The sequence below is a fragment of the Lissotriton helveticus genome, chromosome 8 (genome assembly GCF_964261635.1).
Source record: "Lissotriton helveticus chromosome 8, aLisHel1.1, whole genome shotgun sequence".
In the NCBI taxonomy this organism is placed as follows: Eukaryota; Metazoa; Chordata; class Amphibia; order Caudata; family Salamandridae; genus Lissotriton; species Lissotriton helveticus.
This window is the reverse complement of record NC_136069.1, coordinates 447,048,641-447,067,943: the sequence shown is the minus strand read 5'-3', so window position 1 is coordinate 447,067,943 and position 19,303 is coordinate 447,048,641.

Below are 19,303 nucleotides of genomic sequence, written 5' to 3'. Positions count from 1 at the left end.
TTTCTTGAGGATGCCTCAGAAGTCGTGCTGGAAGCAAAGTGCAGTCTCTTCAAGATGGCCGGTCCCGCGTGTCTCGTCGCACCCACGGGTCTCAGCTGTGCTGCAGATGTAGGTAGAGGTCGGAGAGGTCTGGGAGTCCGGGTCTCGTTGGGCTCTGAAGTCTGGATCTGGCAGGAAGGACGACAAAGTAGACCGCTAGGACGCTTGATGGTGCCTGCAGTTGCAGGGTGGACACTCCTTGCCCACAAGGGAGATTCTTCAGTCTTCTGTGGAGCAGAACGTCAAAGTCCAGAGTTTCTTCTTGTAAAGTTGTCAGGATAAATCTAATTTGGTTTGGGACCAGCTCCTACCTTTATTCTCCTAAAGGGGGCTGTACTGGTGACTAGGTCCCTCCAATGGGTGGGACCAGGAAGGGGGGTGGTTACACCCCCTATCCTTTGTCCGGTTTCGCACCAGAACTGGGGCTGGAGTGCCCCAGCAACTGGTTTGAACCGGTGTATGCACAGGGCACCTTGTGTGCCCCAGGCATGTCTCATTCCTTTCAGGCCTCCCTACCTCATTACACAAAATCCTGTCTGGGGTGGTGCTAGCACCTCCCAAGGCAGGAAACCCTTTGTCCAGGCCTCCCTCGCTGGAAGGACTCTCAGCAGCAGGAGGTCAGACTTGTGTCTGTGGTGCCAGCATCCATTTTGTGATGCTGAGGCTCGAGTTAACTTTAACCGGGGTTCACAGATACATACATGTCGTGTCCCTCTAGAAGGGTGGAATTCTACCCCCGTCGCCAGAATTGGCGAGGGGGTAGTATTCCAATTTGTATGACACCTTACTCGACATGTTTTGATAATGTTATACCAGAGTTAGCATTCAACCGCGAGGATTATAATGCACTTAAGAGTATATGGAATAGCGTTATCATGGAACAGCTATAAGGACTTGGTTCCACAAGCTGCAGACAGGCTCAGCTCATGCTAGAGCACCATCACACATAATTCCAAGCACTCTGCCTTCAGGATTGATAAGGCCTGCCATAGGAGTGACTGATAGGAATATATGTGTCCATTTTGGGGTTAGATATAGGTAACTATATCTACAGCAAAGGGTGATTACACCACCTTGCCCCAGCTGTCTTACCAGCCAGTTGTGTCTGTTTAGATGGCCAGCCAGGGGTGGCATAATACATGCTTCAGCCCCTGGTAGGCCTTGGGTACACCTATGCCCTGGGTACCTCAGGTACACTGTACAGGGACTGATAAGGTGGCCCAGCACCAATTGGTAAATGCACCTAAAGTACATGGATGTCAATTTAGAGAGAGAACAGCTAGGCTGTGGGTCTGATTAGCAGGCCCACAGCCAGGGAAAGTCGTAAACCGGTGAAGCAAAAAGCAAAAATCTGGGGTGACCATAGGATTGCAGACCCCACTCTCCTACAGAGGGCACTGTGCTTAAATGGTTTGCTTCCTTCCTCTCGGATAGATCCCAAATGATCAAAATAGCGAATAGTCTTTCATCTCCTTTGGCGATAGGTCAAGGTGTTCCTCAAGGCTCTATATTTGCACCCACATTGTTCAATCTGTATTTAGAACCATTGGGAAATCTCCTAAGCAAATCCGGGATCCACTATCATCTCTATGCGGACGACACTCAAATCTACCTCAAGGTTGCCTCCACTCACGATCTCTCCATCCTAAGCACTACTCTCGTCTGCATTCAAAAATGGATGTTAACTCATCAACTGATTCTGAATCCCTCTAAAACTGAATTCCTCCTCCTCTCCTCCTCACTTTCTCCTCCCTCGATTTAATCATGGATGGATCAGATGAATCTACTTAACAATAAACCCATTATTGTCAACAGCGTGTCATACTCGACACAAAACTCAAACTACTCTCCCACATAAATTCCATTGCAAAGTCTGCTCGATACCAACTGCGCCTTCTTTGGGGGATTCCTCGCTTTTTCCCGTTGCATGACCTTAAAATCCTGGTCCAATCGCTGGTTCTCTCCAGACTGGACTACTGCAACTCTCTTAATACTGGCCTCCCCAAATCCCACCTGTCCCCCCTTAAATCTGTTCTCCATTCAGCAGCTCGTTTCATATATGGGGCCAAAAGAAGCGACCACATCACACCCATTTTATCCACCCTCCATTGGCTTCCCATCGAGGCAAGATCTATCTACAAGACTGCCTGTATCACCCACAAAGCCTTGCACTCCTCCTCTCCTCACTACCTGGCGAATAAACTGAAACTCTCTGGAGGCTCTAGACCATACGTAATGCGGAAAATCTATTGCTTGAACCTCCCACTTTCAAGAAGGAAAAGTTGATGGCCCAATCCTTTTCAGGCAACGCAGTGAGAATCTGGAACTCACTTCTGCCTCAGCTCCGGACCACCACCTCTTCCCAGGCCTTCAAAACTGACCTCAAAGCTCTCCTCCTTCAAAGACACTTCCAAATTAATAACGCCCTCTCTATTATGTGAAGGAAGTCCTTCCATTATAGGAAATTCTGTTCTACATGACTATAGAAGTGCCTTCCCAATGTGTTCTTGTGATTTGAGAGTCTGCCAATTATTGCAGTATTATACTTCTACTTGTATTGTGTACTCCTTTGTAACATGCACACGTCACTTTCCCTCTTGTAATGTATCGTTTGCTACCTCTTGTATTTTTTTTGCTCTTGATACATGCACAATTGTCACTATTGCCTTATGTAACGTAACGTTTGCTTTTGTAACATGCTCACTTGTAATTTAAAATAAATAAACCTCGATGGCAGTGGTGGGTGGTCAGGGGGAGATCCTGGGGGTGGTGGCGGTGGGAGTTGTGGCCTTCTTGGGTGTCGGAGCTGCATGATCAGTAGCTCTATGGCATGTGTTGGTCTTCAGATGTTGTTCTGGGCTGGGCTCCCTTTCATATTGTGGGTAGTTGTCCTGCTTTACACCAGTAAAAGGCAGATGTTAAATTCTTACTGCTAACGCAGCTTATCACCTGTTTTTGGATCGCATCGCAGATTTGGCTGGTCGTTGAAAATATCCGGTAGTGGTATTTTTGTACTTTATTTGCACAGGAACGTCTACTCTGCATATCATTAGCCTTAGCTGTCACTCTCCTTCGTGGAGATGTTTTTTTCCGGAAGCTATCACTGGAAAACTGGTGATAGTTTCCGCTATCAGTGATTTCTATGGATTTTGATTTGTACATGTCACTTTAAGAAATTTTGCAAAATGGTGTACTAAAAGAGCAGAATAGCGACTGTTCTTTGTTGTGAGAAAAGCCACTTGAACGGCTGAAACACGTTACCTGGTACCTCCAGTAAGTGCAACAGAGTTGCTTGCAGAGAGGTGTAAAAAGGATTGTGGCCTCAGCCCACCTCTGTGAAGCTCTGTGGTGCTTACTGGAGGTTCCTGGTGGGCTAGTTGGCCTCCAGGGACCCTCAGGATTCAAGGGGACTTAATCCCTCAACTTAAAACGGGCCACAGGGCGCGTTTGTCGCATCAGCCCCACCCCCTTCCTTCACCACTGTGCAAACAGGCCCTCTGGCATGTTTTACGTTGGAGAATTAAGTCCCCTTGAATCCTGAGGGTCCATTGGGTCCAACTAGCCCACCAGGTACCTCCAGTAAGCGCCACAGAGCTATGTTGCAGAAAGATGTAAAAAGGGGTGTGGCCATGGACCACCTCTCTGCAAAGCAGCTCTGTGCTGCTTACTGGAGGTACCTGGTGGGCTAGTTGGCCCCCAGGGACCATCAGGATTCAAGGGGACTTAATCCCCCAACTTACAACGTGCTAGGGGGCATTGATATATCCTAGTAAGACCACACGAGGGGTCGAAAGGGGCAGTAAAAATGAGATACGTATGATTACGGGGAACAATGCCTACCGTGCCAGGGTGATAGACTGCTTGATTAGACATTGGCACCTCATCAAAAGCGACCCTATATTGAATAGCAAAATCATGCATAGACCCCTACTTACTTTTTGAAAAGCCAAATCTAGGAGAAAGGAGTTGGTAAAAGGCAGCCCGGAGACTGTGACCACCAAGAGCTGGCTAAGGGCCAGTCCCGGCTTTAATAAATGCATTAAATGTAAGGCATGCCTATTTGGCCAGAACATGAAAGAGGGCATGACACCGTTATTGAAAAGTCCATGGAAAATCACAAAATCCTTTAACTGCAAGAGTGAATTTGTGGTTTATGTGCTGCAATGTACATGTCTTAAACTCTATGTGGGCAGTACCATCCATATGGCACACATAAGATTTTTGCAGCTCTTGAAGTCAGTCAAAAATATTGAAAAGAATTATCCTGTCGCCAGGCATGTCAATGAAATCCACGGAGGGAATGTAAATGCCCTCTCCTATTTTGTAATTGACCCAGCTGACAAAATGAGAAGAGGTGGAAATCATGTGCCGAAGTTGCGACAGCTCGAGTGAAGTGCACCAGAAGCCGCGTTTGCAAAATGGTATAAAAAGGGGCGTTGACTCGGACCACCATTCTGCAACGCAGCTGTGTGGTACTTACTGGAGGTACCTGGTGGGCAAGTTGGCCCCCAGGGACCCTCAGGATTCAAGGCGACTGAATCCCCCAATTTACAATGTGCCAGGGGACGTGTTTGCACACTTGTCATATCCCTGCACCCTCCCTGCACCACTGTGCAAACGCACCCCCTGGCGCGTTTTAGGTTGGGTGATTAAGTCCCCTTGAATGCTGAGGGTCCCTGGGGGCCAACTAGCCCACCAGGTACCTCCAGTAAGCGGCACAGAGCTGCGGCACAGGAGGGGGGGCGTGGCCCCCCTCCCAACATTTAAAGCCCCGGGGATGTGGTGGTCCCTGGTGCCCGGGGGTCTATAACAGACCTCCGCATTTGAAATCAGAGTGCCCCGGGGAGGTGGTGGTCCCTGGGGCAGAGTGGGGGGGCTTGAGCCCCACAACACTCATTATTAATTACTGTCCATGGGGCTTGGGGGCCGTGAGGCTCCCCGCCCTTAATTAATGAAGCCTTTGGGAGGTGGCAGTCTCCAGGGCAGCATGGGGGGGTGGGACCCCTCACACGTTACTTATTAAAAAAGCTCCGGGAGGTGGCGGTCCCCAGGGCTGCGGGGGGCCGCGTGCCCCAGCATTAGATTTAATAAGCCCCGGGGAGGTGGTAGTCCCTGGGGCTGCAGGGGCCCCTGCTATTATTATTTGGGCAATGCCCCTGGGACCTGGCTCACCCGGGGGCTTCATTTAATGAAGCGCGGGAGCCCGCACTTCATTTTTTAAAATACTTTCAGCGGAATTCGCAACCCCAGGGCAAAATGCTTTTGTTTTGCCCTGGAGGTCCTTGTGGGACCCCTGAGCATGCCTAGGGGGTCGGAGTGTTTCTAATCTGCCCCCTTTCCTTGTTTTTTAACCTTTTTTTTTACTGTTTTCTTGTGACTCGGTTCTACTGAGTCACAAGATTTCACCCAACACTTCCTGGTTCGGAGTGCTGGCAGCCAATTAGAATGAAGCTCGTGGTCAGGAGGGTTCGCGAACCCACCGCTTTCTCAGGAACTACTGAACGGATTTACACCATATAAAAAAAGCGCTCTTTCTGAACAAGACCTACCTTTTTGCCAAATTTAGAGTTATTCCGTAATTCCGTTCAGCAGTTCGGCCTGTAGCTTTATCTAAAGTTTCTTATGGAAAATAACATGGGGAAAAATGCGTTTTTGGACACCCCTTTTTTCTCGGCCCCGCTTGTCAAATCACCCCGAAACTTTCAAGACGAGCTGTCCAGAGCGGGCCACTAGTTTTAAAGTTTCGCGAAGATTTGGCAACCGGTGCCAAAGTTATTGGGAAAACAAAAAATGCTTTTCCTATGGAAACTAGGTCCTAACTATACCTACCTACTGGCGACCGCCAGTAGGTAATATATATATATCATGTGATCAAGGGCTCTTGAAGCCCGAAACGCGTCGAGCGTGGGTTTAAGATTTTTAAGAAATAAACATCTTGCCTGAAAACTGAGGGGTCTGCGTCTCCTTCTTCGCCGCCTGGAGGCTGGTAGTTGCCGGAACTGAAATCTTTCGATATATATATATATATATAGGGAGAGAGAGAGAGAGAGAGAGAGAGAGAGAGAGAGAGAGAGAGGGAGGGAGAGAGAGAGATTCCACGGCCGGGATAGAGATTTCTGTATGGAAAAATAATACAGGAGACAAAAGTTTATTTAACATGAAAATATATATTACAAATATTTTTATTGGAATTATTAATGTAAATTAATTTCATATATGTATTTTAAATGTAGAAGAAACTAAACGCTACAGTGCTTACAGACTTAATTTTGAATTAAAACATTAATTAATAGAACTATGTTAAATTGAATTAAAACTATTTTTCTGAAGTTTAAATAAAAAAAACAATTCACACCCAAAGAAGAAAACTATTTTTCATATACATTATTAAATATTAAACGTGATGTATACAATGAATCTAAATTAGGTTTGTTCATTTTATATTATTAACAAGCATTGTTAAATTGATTTCTGCATTCAAACTAGGATATTAAAGTATGTATAATTAATTAATGAATACATACTATTTGTATGCATGTTTCCATGCTAAATTATATTTATTTACAAATTTAACTATTTTACATAATGTATTTAATTTACCAATATTTCCAATAGAGTTTCATTTTAATTCCCTGTCTCTGCTATTTTCTAATGCAGGGTGTTAAAGAACTAGTGGTTGGCCATATGTGGCGCTGGAGTTTCTGAATAAGCAATAAATAGTAGACATTGCTCAAAAGTGTAAATTATCTTTGTGAATCAGGCCCTATGTTTGTGAAAAAGTAATCCATAAAAAGTTGTCATGAAATAGGCATACAATAAAATCTAAATCACAACCTACCTGCTCAGATGTGTATTTCTTTCCTCAGATTCTTCACCTTGTGAATTATCTCCCCAGCACCCAGACTGGTCGGAAAACATTTTCCCAGCAATGGCTTTATGGCGCTGCCTGGTGACATCATGTGGATTCAGCCTTGACTGTTCCTCCTGACATGAGGTCACCGGGGTATATAGGTGCCAAATGGCACACTGGCATTCGTTCCTGTTTTTCTGCACCTCATTGACGCTGGCCCAGAGCCCTCTCTTAGCGTCTCATACTTTAAAAATCCAAGGTCAATTACAGAGGTCTATTCCAATTTATATGCTACTCACCCTTTAGATCGAGAGTCAATGTGTTAATTTCTGAGGCTCTGAACTCTATTTAAGGGCACAAAATACAGGACTAGTCTTATCAGTATTACTTCAAATCTTTATTTCATTTAAAAAAAGCAGCCAACATGCTTTATTTCAAAACGTCTTGATCAGGACGAACATATTCTAAATACAGTGTTGAAGTGTCCTTTTGCTATTTCAACAGTGTCTAGGTCAAATGCCTACACCTAAATGTTCAGTTTTCAAAGTTTGGCGCAGGTGATGCAAGAAAATGCTGCAGGGAGGTTGTGCTTTCGGATCCAAAAGATAACTGCATGTAGTGCCTTGGACCTCTACATCATTTTGCAGCCTGCGATCCTTATGCCTTCATGCAACCAAAGGCCATCAGGGTGCAGAAGGCCAATTTTGTATGCCTGAGGCCCGCAGGGAGACGACATACCAATCTCCTTCACCCACAGACAAGTCAGCCATAAGGGGAACTAAGTCCTGTGATGAGTACAGGAGTCATTCAGAGTCTTATGATCATTCCCCAAAGAACTTCCTCATCATTGGAGCAGAACCCAATGCTGACACAAATGGCACCAGTAGAGGCCTTCAAGCGTGCTATGTTTGATCTGGACAGCTCCTGCACCTTGTGGCTGGCCCAAGGGGAAGCATCCACTTCCAGGCTGCACAGCTCCAGCAACATTGGCCCCGAACCTTGCATCTCCCAATCCATACATTTCAAGGCTTTGCGAATGGTACCAAAAAAGAAGCCACAGCCACCACCTTAGGTGACTGACTTGTCTCTCAAAGCTTTTGATGTTGGAAGATGTTAGTCGTCTGCTGAGGAAAAAAATTAAATCTACCTTCAATGAGGTTCCTTTTTCAGGTAAGCTCCTTGGGGCCGAGAGATTTTGCCCAATGGAGGAGATTTTCATATCCAACTCTTATGCCCATGCTATGCTTGATACAAGTTGTACAGAAGAAGATGATTTGAGGATGATAAACTAATTTTCAGTTATAACACTGATGCTGGCTTTTTCCTGGACTTGACCTGTGCAGAGGCAAAGTATAACATTTCGAAAGAGATATTGCAAGGCCTGTTCTCGATGAATCCCACCTTCTGCCATTCAACAGACAATGTGGTGATCCAAATGTTCTCCTTGGAGTAGAATCTGGGTACCTTCTCCAAAGCGCCTTTCAACAGAGTCAAATAAACTTCAGTCTATGGGCTGTTAAGTCTTTACTTCTGATAGACTGTCCCTCTGCAATGCTCATTATTTCTGCCTCCTGTGCAGATGTGTTCATGCTTTGTGTGAACTGGTGAAACTTGAAGTAGTCAGCTTGCCAGACCACATTGAAAAAGCCTCTTTAAGACCTGGTAATTGTCTGTTTAGATTCATCAAGAAAATATCTTGGAGTGGGTGAATATGCGTTAGTTAGTACATTTGCTCATAGTAACATGTGCTATTAGGCCTTCCACATTTATTTTCACTGCGTTAGCATAAATATGTGTATGTATATCCGTATGTGTGTCTCTGTCTCTCTATCTATCTATCTATCTATCTATCTATCTATCTATCTATCTATCTATCTATCTATCTATCTATCTATCTATCTATCTATCTATCTATCTATCTATCTATCTATCTATCTATCTATCTATCTATCTATCTATCTATCTATCTATCTAGTTTGTGCTACGGCCTGGAAAAGAGCAATTGGAAAAGGCATATTTTTCAACATCCATGCACCGTGTGCCAGTCACCACGTGGCGCCTTGCACACAATGCATAGATGTTTGAGGGGCACCACATGTGCCCTCTCAGGCCCCATAGTGGAGGCCCAGGGGGGACGGGGGCCCTGCCAGGGCCCCCCAAAGTGACTTTACATCTACTAATTCATGGCTGTTGGACTGCCATGAAAAGGTAGAGGGAACGGGCATTGTAATCCCTATGGAGGTGCCTGAGTAGACACTGCCCCTATTATAGGGAATATGGTCCCACATCTGCCCGATGGAAAAGCAGCGATTGGTCCATCCACCCAATGTCTCAGACTGCCGGATCAGAATGTGACAGTCAGACCACTTCTGTAGATGTTGGTGGGTCCGCCACTGAAAGCCTGTCGGTAGCTGGCCCACTGACAGAGAAATAAGGCCCCATAACTTGTGCCTTTATGTAACTAAAACTTGCATCCTGCCAAGCACAAAGTTGTCATCAATTATCTAATTTCAGATGTTGCAGTAATGTCATCAAACATGTCATGAGTGATGTAATAGAAGAGGTAATTAGCTGTGCATTGAGAAGGTGCTAGTTATGGTTACTTTAGGGCCCGATTTATAGTTACTTGAGTAAACTATAACTAGCGAATTTCAGTGGTTTTGTTTCTTTAAAAGAATATGTATTAACTGATATTTTCATCTTGCTGTAACGTCCCTTTAACCTTTGCTTTCCTCGGTGAATTTTTAAAGTTGTTTTTTAATGCAAAGAAATATATTGTTAACATACCTAACAATAACGTCACTTTACCTTTGTTTTTTTCACTGAAATTCTATGTTTTTGTAATGTAAAGTAAGATTTCCTTTGCCTTGCATGGCATGGGGTTGGACTCAATCACCCAACCCCCTGCTGGCACCCAACTCCCTGCTACTCACCGCCATTGACCCTGCGCAGAGTGGAGTTAAGCGCAGGCGCTCGCAGTGGGCAGTTGGGAGCAGGGCCTGGCTGAGGACCCGCGCATGGCTGATTATGTATAATAATATAAAGGGTGTCATTTTATGTAAGGGAAACATACTGGCCTTATCAAAACATTATCAATAACTATCATCAAATGTACATTTTATGAATTCACACACTGCAATGTTCAATATAAGTCATTTGTTACATATTTCTTTATTGTCGTTCTTTGTTGTAGTGCTATACATGTTTTTATGTTTTAATAATTCATAACGTCTATAGTGTGCATAAGCTTCAGGTGATTTATTGTTTTTGCTCAAGTGCTGTAGGAGTTCCACTGTTTGTCTGTGTTCTGGAATCCCTCGGAGAGTGAGTTACCAGTGGATGTTTTCTTACACTGTGCTGTGCAACTGAACACCTTTTATAATACCTTTTGTGTGGATTTAACAATGGTGACGAGGTATGAAGGATGACCGGCTACAATTACCAAGATGCCAAATACTGATGAAAATTTAAACAATTAAATAAATGGTGCAAGGATATCGAAACCAGGCAGCCATAAGCTCATTAGTAGCCTTTTATTTTCAAATATTCAAAACTTTCCTCAATAGAAAGACATATACAGCGAACATATTTATACAAACGATTTTTATACAAGAAATATATACAAGCACCATATAATAAATACCTTCAACAACCTACAATTTTCAATCACTCTCCGCACTATTACAAACACACTGTCACATCCATTCTATATACAGTCAAACAATCAACATCCACCACACACCACAAAGTCCTTTTGGGCCAATATGATTTAGTCAATTGAGATTAAGACCCTTACACCCTCCAAACAAAGCATTGATATGTACCTATTTAACTGCATGCATAATATTATAGCATTTAATAATCATCAAACATTTACTAAAATTAGCATGCCCCACAAGATGTTAAATACAATTGTTTGGTGGTGAAAATAGAAAGGTCTACGCGTTTCAAACCCGACCAATACTGGGGTTCTCATCAGGACCAAGACACACTGTGGGGGACAAAAAACGGAAAAACAATATCAAAACCTTGCTTGCACCAATTTTGTCAAATGCTCCTCAAAGGCCACCAATAGCCTCTACTTACCAAAACTTAAAGAAAAGCCACAGCCGTGGACTTCCTATGTTTTTACTTGCTGTACAATTTCTAGGAAAGAAACAAATAAAAGCGTCCTTTTGTCAAGCTTCTCAAAAAAAGCATGTGCCCAACTAGACCCAGTGTTGGCTTATCTACTTACTTCGTATCAATAATGCCCAGTAGATAATGTTTAAGTGCCATGTAGTCACACGTTCCCTGCAGACCATCACGCGGCCTCCAAAAGCCTGTGCGGGTCATCCGCCGCCCACCCACGCCCACTTCCGTGCCCGGAGGCGCTGAAAACACCGGCGCTCCCTCGGTGGAGCGGGAGAGATTGTTTGTCAAAGGCTCACATACTCTTTTGCTACCGCAATCCTTGGCCAGCTGCTGAATCGCGCAGAGAGTGCGCTGACACCCCCGGCTGTTGGTCCCCCCCGCTGCCGCTCTCAGGACCATCACGCGGCCGCCGAACGGGGGGACTACAGCCCCCAGAGGCCTGTGCGGGCCAGGTGGTTTTCAGAATCTTACCACCCATGGAGGAACAAGGTGACAGGAATGTCTATGAGGAAGCCGTGCTGAGAATTGAGAATCATTTAAACCCACAACTAGTGTGGTGCTCAATCGATTTAAGTTCTACGCACGTGCTCAAGATCAAAATAATATAATTGATTGATTTCTCATAGAAGTGTATCTTTTTCTACTAACTGTAACTTCAGACCTGTTATCGATGAGATGATTAGAGATCAATCTATAGTCCATGTTAAAAGCAAGAAAGTTCAAGAACATTTACGGGTAATGGGGGATACTAATTTACAGATGGGCATTACTACTGCTAAAGCTTTGAACAATCAGAAAGGTGAATGCTGTAATTGAGCAAGGATAGTAAGAATACAGAGGATGTGTGTAGTTTGTGTTTGGGTGGTACTAAGGTAGGAAATCAGTCTGCTACTACTAGGGGCTTATGTGGGACTAAGCAGCCTGTAAGTGTTGTCTTTTTCTGTGGAAGTAGCCTGAAGTTCAAGAGGCTGGACAGGAACTTCCTGTGTGGGAGCACCAAACACATTCTGTCACCCCAGTGTCCCACGCTGGGTAAGGAATGCAGCAAATGCAGGCGTATAGGACAATTTGCAAGAGTGTGCAGGAATTTCAAAAACATGTGTAGTGACACAAGTACTAAAGGAAAGGTATCATGTGTCAATGATGAGTGAGACTAAAGTGGAGAGGATGAGGGCAACAAAGCTATAGTATTGGGGGAGACATTGTTTGTCAAAGGCTCAAAGACTCTTTTGCTACCGCAATCCTTGGCCAGCTTCTGAATCGCGCCGCGAGTGCACTGACACCCCCGGCTGTTGGTCCCCCCCCGCTGCCGCTCTCAGGACCATCACGCGGCCGCCGAGCGGGGGGACTACAGCCCCCAGAAGCCTGTGCGGGTCATCCCCCGCCCACCCACGCCCACTTCCGCGCCCAGAGGCGCTGAAAACACCGGCGCTCCCTCCGCATCGCGGGACGCGCGCGGGCGGTGCCAGGCTAAGCCCGGGCCAAGGGCAGGCCCGTTTTAGCCCGTTCTAGACCGGACCGGGCCATCTCCCTTTTGCCTGCCCCAGGGAAATTGTTTATTTAATAGTGTTCTTGGTATACTAGCAAGCTCTGTTCAGAATTTAATACTATAACATGCCTACACGTGAGAACAGGAACAAAACCATTCCTGCGGGGTCCCTCCTAACAGGCACATTGGATAATTTCATCATAAGAGCTAATTCTGTAATAGATGAAGGGATAACTTTAATGGAACGCCGGGTGTCTCTAGATTTGGCCCTGGCTAAAAGATCTTCTATGGGTCACCTTGCGACTGCTCGCACACCAGAGCATACTGCAAGAGCCAACACCATTGAAGTCCATGCACTTATACATAGCACGCCTAACCCCCAGGAACAGACCCACACTCTGACAGCGACCAATCCTCAATCATTAGTTGCCTTAGAGGCCACTCCAGCAATAATAATGGTTAGCTCGCCGGAGAATTTAAACACAAGGCAATTGAGGGGGGGTCGTGAGGGTGCAATATCTAAAAGGAAACGGGCTAATACCACCGTTCTGGGAGGTCGAAGAGCGAAAGTAGCAAAAGGCACGGTTAACAGCGATATCTCCTCCAATAAAAAGGGAGATAATGCTCGGACTACCTCGAATAAGTCTATCGTCACGTCACCTGATTTATTGAACCAAGATCCAGTTTCAGGAGACGGGCTAAATATTGCGGCTAGAACCGAGGAAGAAAAAGACCCCTTGGTAAAAAACACTAGGGGCTCTGTTGAGATCCTTCCTCGCACCCCTGGAAACCAGACTATTATCCATTGAGCAACAGCTTTCCAAGCTGGAACTGACTAACAGGGGTATGGCAGACAATATGAAAGCCAATACGTTACATTCATGCTCTGTTCAGCCAACTGCCGTACCCGACATACAGGTAATACATAAATCCCCGTCTTCTATTCAGCAATCCAACTTAAATATCCCACATGCCTCGACATCTACATCCCGGGTAGAATCACTTAGACCTACCCAGCCCTCTGAAAATGATTCCATAGCACTTAAAGTACGCAAAGCCTACCACAAAGAGCCTGGAAAGGTCTTACCAGTTGGGGCACCTCGGGGGTGGGGGGGTGGGGGGGCGATAATATTAATCTACCACCAGAAACTAATCCGTACTTGGTGGTACTGACTGGAGTCCCAGAACTAAGAACTGCCAACGAGGAATCGTATATGTCCCTGAAGAATAAAGTGATACATTGGCTTAACATAAACCGCCCTTTACCCTCACATATTATGAGCAAAATACTGATGGTGCGCAGAACTGCATGGGTGGGTAACAGCCAGAAAACTATCCCAGGTGACTGCGTGCTGATAAATTTTAGGGACCCACGTACGGTGGAACATATCTGCACTTGGAGAAACCAAAATACTAGGCCCTCCATAGAAGCCCGTCCATTATCATACTTTTGTCTGTTAATTAATCCATATGTCAATATTGATGATTGGACTCGGGTCTCGCACCATGCACGGGGGAGGGTGGAAAACAGAGGGTATGGTCAATTAAATGGCTGGGAGGATATACCCACCGAAAATAGGTTTAGCTGCCTCGAAATGGCGGATTGACTGCCATTAACCACAGAGAACAAACCTAGTAATGGTGAGGGGCAAGGAAACCAGGGGCCGTTAAAGACTCACAACATAACAACGAAAAACGATATAGCGGGCAACACCGGTGGGGGCCCCCAAAATACAAACATTATAGCAGGCGAAGTAGATCCAGTGATTCTCACAATACCCATCCCACTGGAGGCTCCCCCTGTGAAACGCTGGCTATACCCCTGGCGATTGACCAAGAACAACCTACGTTAGACTATCAACAGGTTGCAGGAGCAGGCATGGCTTCAACTTTTCGTGGTAGTAGTTTAGCTGCTCCGAAGAAGGATAAGGCCCCAAGAAAGATCACAGAGAAGGGAGATATTTGTACCTTCCTATCTTGGAACGTAGCAGGACTATCAAATAAGATTAAGGATCCAGCATTCCTACCATTTATAGAAAGCTTTTCAATTATTTGCCTACAGGAGTGTTGGGAGTGGGAAGAGGTTCACATCAATGGTTTTCGCACCTTTCACTCACCAGCCAAACTCTCATTGAGGGGGAGAAACTCGGGGGGTCTTTGCACCTACATATCAAACACTGCAAATGTTAGGGTCATAAAACATCACACAGGATCCATCTAACTACTATCAGTTATTGTTACTTACAATGGGAGGAAATCTAGATGTTAAGTTGATCAACTTCTATAATAATATTCCAAAGGCAGAATTAAACAACGTCCTTGAAGAGCTTTCGCAAAGCCTGCAAAATCCAGATGAAAACAGCTTGTTAGGGAATTTTGTTGTTTGGATGGGGGATTTTAATTGCCACTTATGCCCTTATGGCCACTCAGATATTTGTGGGCTGGAAAACCACATAGGTGACCCATGCACTCACTTTGCACATTCCACCAGTGGGAATCTTTTTAATACCTTAATATTTCGGATGGACATGGGGTTTATAAATGAATCATGTAGCCCACAGGTAGCCTTTGAACCTACCTTTAACAGGAGGGGGTGTAATTCGGTAATAGATTTTACTTTGGCTTCAAACAGCCATTCTCACAATGTTCTTAGCTTTAAAACTGGAGAAATCGCATTAAGCGATCATTTTCCCATTAGTTTTTCCTTAGAATTTACTTCAGGAAACAGCAATAACGATGATGTAATTGATAATTTATACAATTACAAGATATTTTTAGCAAAAATGAACTGCTACTCTATAAAATGGAATAGTGTAGAGCCCAATGCCTTCTTTGAAAGCTTACTAAAAAATAAGTATAAAGATTTTATGATGTGCCTAGTAGAACCCATTGATAGTGTTTCAGTAATATCGGCCTTCCGTAACATATCGGAAGAAATCTACAAAGTCCTCTCAGGAACCTTGAGGAAAAGTTCAAGAATCAAGGCGGAGGGCTGGTTCGATTCAGCGTGTAGTAAAGCACACGCAGTGTTAAAGATGACACTTAATTAAAAGAAAACCCAAAAACCTTTTCTGAGGTAAGAGAGGCCAGAGCTAATTATTATATTAAAATTAAAAATCGTAAAAAGGAACTGAAACAGGAAGCATGGCGAGTTTTACACCAGGCCTGCATCCAGAAAGATAATATTGGATTCTGGAAGGCGGTGAACGCCCCCTTCTTTGCTGGTAGAAAAATCGATTCCATTGAGATGGCTATAGATGAAGGCACTTGGATAAACCATTTTACTGAATTATACAAAAAAGATGATCTAGTATGAAGCAGCTATACTGATATACCTGAGACAGAGGAATGCAACCCACAAGGATTCTTCCCTATAGTTAGTATGTTCGCGCTATCTGAAGTCGAAGTAGAAATCGCAGAAAGCGCAGCAGGTGAAGCCCCAGGGCCAGATGGGGTCCCTGTAGATGTTTTTAAGTTTAACACTGAACTATGGGCATCCCTCTTGACCAACGTTTTAAATAGTAGCAATAAAACAGGGGGGCATATTACCAAGCAATAGCGATAATTATCGCTATTGCTTGGTTACAGACAAAAATGTACCGCTGAGCTGCGGCGATTTTTATCGCAGATAAACCTTGGTATTACCAAGGTTTTTTCGCAAATGCGATAAAAAACGGCCGCAATGCATGAATATCGCTGAAAAGTCAGCGATATTCATGCATTACCGAGCTAATGCGCTTAGCCAGGTTATCCACCTCCCATTGGATAACATGGCTAAGAACTGCTCAGGGCAGGTGTTAGCTTTTGGAGATATTCGCGCTTAGCGCGAATATCTCCAAAAGTTGGTAATAGGAGATAGCGATGTTAGCAACTGTTTCCAGACGCTAACATCTTGGCACGCCCACTTTGCATGTCATTAGTGATAAATATCACTGACATGCAAAGTGGGGCCCAAGATGGTCGCTATCTCCTACTAGCTGTCGCTAACTGGTGTTAGCGACAGCTAGGTAATAGGGAGATAATTTTATCTCCGCTTTCTTGGCTTTTAAAGCCAAAAAAGCGGAGATAAACCCCCTTGATAATATGCCCCAGGGTTTCTTCATAAGTGGCAAGAGGCTATTGTGGTGCCAATCTTCAAGAAAGGGGACCGAAACGACCCAAAGTGATATAGGCCCATTACGCTATTGGACTACCTGATGAAGGTGGCAGGAAGAGTTATATTAAACAAGCTGCAGACATGGGCTGAAGACACAGGTGCTTTGTCAAAGGTTTTAAAGCAGGATTAGGCACTTTTTTTTTTTTGTATTTTATTTTTTATTTTATTTTTTAATCCTCATCTTGCGGATATATAGATAAGGAGGCTTTGGGAGTCTGATGGTTCTTTGTTCTGAGCCTTCACTGCCCCGTTGTTATCGGTTGTCCTCGGGGAGTATATTACTGTGACCAATCAGTTTACTCCCATCACCCTTTATCGTGATCAATAATTCCGGAATTTGGGGGAGGAGCTAGCCTGGTAGGCTACTCGGCAGTAATCATTCCTGCCAGGAATTATTGTCTCCGCTTTAATCATTGGATGTTATTTTCCGGTGACATAAAGGAGTTAATGGTTTGTCTGGTAATGTTGTTCCCAAATTTCCCAGAAATTTATTCTCTTGGAATTTTTCCCTTTCCTATCAAGTTTGTTAGTTTTTATTATATAATTTAGCCAGCTATCATGTGTAGGCGGTGCCGGTTTAACCCAATTGATGCAAATCTCTCTTCGCGCCAGCAAGATCAACATAAACAACAAGCTTTCATGTTTATTACTCAGATTACCCGCATCAGATTCATTGTTGTTATATATCCCAAAGATAATGAGAGGTGTACTTACAGTTATGTGATTTCCCATTATCATGGTTAGCGTCTTACCAATCTCGAGCCAGTAGGGGGAGAATGCGGGGCAGTTCTGGAACATGTGGACGTCATCTGCTTTTGCCTCTCCACACTTGGGGCATGACTTTATATTTGTACCTTTAAATTTGGACAGTCTTTTTGGGGTCCAATATGCTCTATGTAATGAAAACAAGTGGTTCCTTTTTAATGAGGCTGGTTTTACACAGGACCAACATTTTGGACTGTAGGTCTATGTTTTGATCAGGTATGTCTTTTCTCCATATTGTTTCCAGAACTAAGAAATCTTCTTCTCCTGATTCGATGAAGGCCCAATACCATTTTGATATTTCTTTCTTTATTGGTGTTATTTTAGTCATTTCACTTTCAAGGTTCCCAGAGTTTCTTTTTCCTTTTGGTAAAGATTTGGCCCAACTACTTAGCTGGTAAAATTTAAATTTTGATAGTTCACCTTCCGTGGTTATATATAGATGGTCCCACATGATTAGATCGTTTCCTACCAGCAGTTGTCCCCAACTTTCAATACCTGCTTTTTTGAGTGGTGTCGCTAATGTATCTTTCAGGCAATCTGGAGTTCCAGGAGAGTCCCATATTGGGGACATGTTACTATAGTACGGGATGTTTACTGTGGTTCTGATTTGACTCCAGAGCTTTGCTGCGTTGTGTAGGATCTTTAGTTTTATTTTTTTAAGTATTTTGGGTGGCCAAACTTGAACAGGAAATGGTCTACTCCATCTGTCATATTTTGTAGGAAATTTGGGTATGATTGATATTTCCTTAGGAGGGGCCTAATATTCTTGAATTGGAATGATCTGTAGTACTCATATATATCAGGGCTTGCTATTCCACCTTGCACTTTCCTTCTCCTGAGTTTGTTCCATGCTATTCTAGTACTATTTGATGCCCAGATGAAGCTAGATATTTCGCCTTGGATCTTCTTCAAGGATTCTTTTCTAAATTCCAATGGGATGGTATTAAATAGGTAGGTAAATTTAGGAATGATGGTCATTTTTACTGCGTTAGATCTACCTAGAAAGCTTAGTAGTAATCCGGACCAGACTTTAAGAAGTCTTCTCATTTCTTTGGCTACTATATTCAGGTTCAGTTGTGGAATATTTTCAAGTTCTTTTACCAGCGTGATTCCCAGATATTTTATTTTATCCCTAGTGAATGGGGTGTTAGGACCCTAAGACTTTGCCGAAATTATTCATCTTGTCTTCTATTGCCTGGTTAGATTCCTCGTAATTATCTGTGAATACCATTAGGTCATCCGCATATAATGCCACTTTTTTTGTCTAGTCTTGATGTTTGAAAGGTGTTATTGAAGGATGGTTTCTGATTGAAGAGGCCAGTGGCTCTATATATAGATTGAAAAGTAGTGGCGACAGTGGGCAGCCTTGCCTAGTGCCTCTTTGTATCTCTATATTGCTAGTCAGATTCCCGTTGACTATTATTTTTGCTTTTGGATTCTTATATATTTCCCTTACCATATGACCGAATCTTACCTCTAGTTTCTTTTTCTCAATGATTTCATTTAAGAAGGCCCAATTGACTCGATCAAACGCTTTAGCCGCGTCGTAGGTAATTATGGTTAAGGGTAATTTTTCGCAAGTGGCAATGTCAGCTGCTGCAAGTAGTTCATCAGTCATCTCCTGAATTTGTCGTCCTTTTATGAAGCCCTTCTGGTCTAGGCTGATCAATCTTGGCATGACCTTGGCTAGTCTTTTGGCAATGACTTGCATGAATAACTTGTAATCACAGTTAAGTAATGATATAGGTCTATAAGACTCACATAATTTTGGGTTTTTACCCGGTTTTAAAATAATGCTGATCGTCGCATCATTCCAGGAGTCAGGTATTTTTTCATAGTTCAGATATACATTGTTCATAATTTCTGTTAA